At 39.7% G+C, this 2,657-nt stretch overlaps 1 non-coding gene across 1 annotated transcript; it reads right to left on the reverse strand.

Moving 5' to 3' along the window:
• Positions 1-1,353: 1,353 nt before the first annotated feature.
• On the reverse strand, positions 1,354-1,426 carry trnae-uuc (transfer RNA glutamic acid (anticodon UUC)). The gene has a single exon. It is a non-coding gene; the product is annotated as a tRNA-Glu (tRNA).
• Positions 1,427-2,657: the final 1,231 nt, after the last annotated feature.

A 2,657-nucleotide genomic window follows, 5' to 3' on the forward strand; every position in this document is an offset into this window, starting at 1 on the left:
CCTGCTGGAAACCACTTAAACATACTGAATGTGTTTGTGTGTTTGAAGCTTGCTTCAACCTCATTAGAAATCTAAGTTGTTTCTCTCTCGTGTGTGTGTGTGTGTGTGTGCATGTCCATGGCTAGTTGACTGTATATTAGTGCAACTCAGTTTGACTGTGCGGCCTGATGGCCTATTTGTTAAATCGACACAAAGCCTTGTTGGATTACTGAATTATTGGATCAAACTGCTTTTGTGCTGCTAAATTACCAACCTTGTGTGTGTGTGTGTGTGTGTGTGTGTGTGTGTGAGAGAGAGAGAGAGAGAGAGAGCATATGTTTGCATGGCATACTAAAAGCAGTTAGAGCTAATGAACGTCACAGAGCTACATCACAGTTCACACTTTATCTGCGTGCAGAAGTTCCCACACACAAACTGTATATGTTAAACATTCTGTTTAATACTTAATAGCACAGAGAGTCTTGTTGAATTAGAAGATTACAGGTTCAAACTACTATGTCAATACAACATATTCACACAAAATTTCAAAATTAAAATTCAAACTGACTTCTGTTGAGTTAATGAGGATACACACACACACACACACACACACACACACACTTTTTCAGGCTACGGCAATTCACTGCAGCTGATGCTCTGTATATAGTTTCTACCTTTCACTTTGAATTGAATTGCTATGAAACCGGATGACAATAGAAGCAATCAGGAAACATTTGCAACTATTGTAGACTGTGAGTAAATGAGCCAGTAAACTGATATGTTTTGGGGTTATCGGAGTGCCTTGTTCAGCAATGTATAATAACTGCATGAATTAATGGACAGATGCACTGATACAATTTCACAATAAGTCACACTTTTAATTATTAGTCATGTTTTAAAAACAAGCCAGTGAGAAAATGTTGATTTTTTTCAGAGGACGAGAATAAAATGTTTGACTTGAAGAAGGGCAGAGAGAGGAGAACGATAAAAAGGAAAAGGAGAACATAAAAATAGCATAAAATTGGGGAGTCCAAATGCAGATGAAATGATACAACAGCAAATCTTCTGAATTCAGGTTTCTCCGTTTCACTGAACTAAAGTCACAAGATACAGATGCCACTATCTGCACAGACACATCACATTGAATACAGTCACATTTTATGCTAGCTAATGGCTCGCTGCCTGGATAACACTACAGTTAGCCCAATGTCAGCCAGGTTTGTTGACGTTGAAGTTCATCAGCAAACTGACTAAGTTCAGTCCCTTGTTGAGGGCACGTCCAGCCACCAGTGTAAATTCTGCATCGTGGTCCATACTGGACTATTTTCCCTAGGTAAGCCCCTATGGACTGATCTGCTGTCCCCTAAAACTTTGTTCCCATACCGGGAATCGAACCCGGGCCGTCTGGGTGAAAACCAGAAATCCTATACCACTAGACCATATGGGATTGAGCTCAACAAGAAATAGCTTGGTTATGTTCATCTTAGGTGACAAAATTAAACTGTAGTGATTCTTCTCGAACTCGCTGATTAATAACTAAACATGACTGGCGTCGCCATGTTTCTCATTGTCAAGCTTGTCCAACCTAGCAAGAGTAACTAATAAAGGGCTGACTTTTAAGTCAATTAGGTAGCTAGCTACAGCCAAGGATAGCTAGCAAAGAGAAGCAGTTGTCGGCTAGACTGGTGATATGCTGCCACCTATATTTTTGGAGCTACCGTCCAATAGAGTGGTGAAAGGATGATATATTTTTTAGGCCAACCAAGAAGTTAGCATCGCCCTGATTCCCTCAGCAAAAAGCCAATGGGATTTCTGGGTTGGATTTTGGAATATCGCTGTAAAGTTTATGATTCTTACATGTTTTGTTCGGCAGGATAATCTTCAACGATGCATGCCACTTTTGTGATTTTTAAAGTGTAAATCAAATCGCCAGAAGTAAAAAGCTAATGTTAGGCTATAAACTGACTACCATGCGGTCACATGACTTAAACGTCACCACCACTAAGCATCTCACCACAAAATTACTATGCACTTTTTTCTGTAAACTGACAAGTCTACAAGTTGTAAAGTTAGAATAGTTTGTAACTAAAGTCGGCCTGTAAAGACGGACTAGTGAGTAGATGAGTCTCTGTGTTTGGCAGACCTTATTTCAGGCATCTGACCAAAAAACAATTTAAAAAACCCATTGACTTTGAGACGAGGGAACCGAATGTACAAAATTGCTAACTGATGTCTGGGTTTTAGGACTCATTACTACACTAACTCTATTTGGTCCATATTGTACATATAACACCTTTAAAATACAGAGAAGAATAAAGAACAGATGAAAGAAAATATGGCCAAATGGAGAACAAGGAGGGAGAAGAAGGAGGGAAGAAGGTAAAGAGAAAGAAACAAATGAAGATGGGTTAAACTGGTTACTGTAGGGAGAGCAGGAGGGAAGGTTCAAACGAGTAATAAGACAGAAGGAGGCAAAGGATGCAGAAGAAAGGAATGGACTAAAGAAGAAAGAAAAAGGGTGGGTTGATGGATGAAGGATAGGATGAGCAGAGAGAGGGAGTGCATGAAAGAAAGGAAGGAAGGATGAGTAGCAGGCAAGAAAAGATGAGAGAGATGACTGAATAAAAAGGAAATGAAAGGGGACAATTAAGCTTTGTTCCCTGCTGGCAACAATGATG

The sequence above is a fragment of the Pagrus major genome, chromosome 17 (genome assembly GCF_040436345.1).
Source record: "Pagrus major chromosome 17, Pma_NU_1.0".
NCBI classification, from domain to species: Eukaryota; Metazoa; Chordata; class Actinopteri; order Spariformes; family Sparidae; genus Pagrus; species Pagrus major.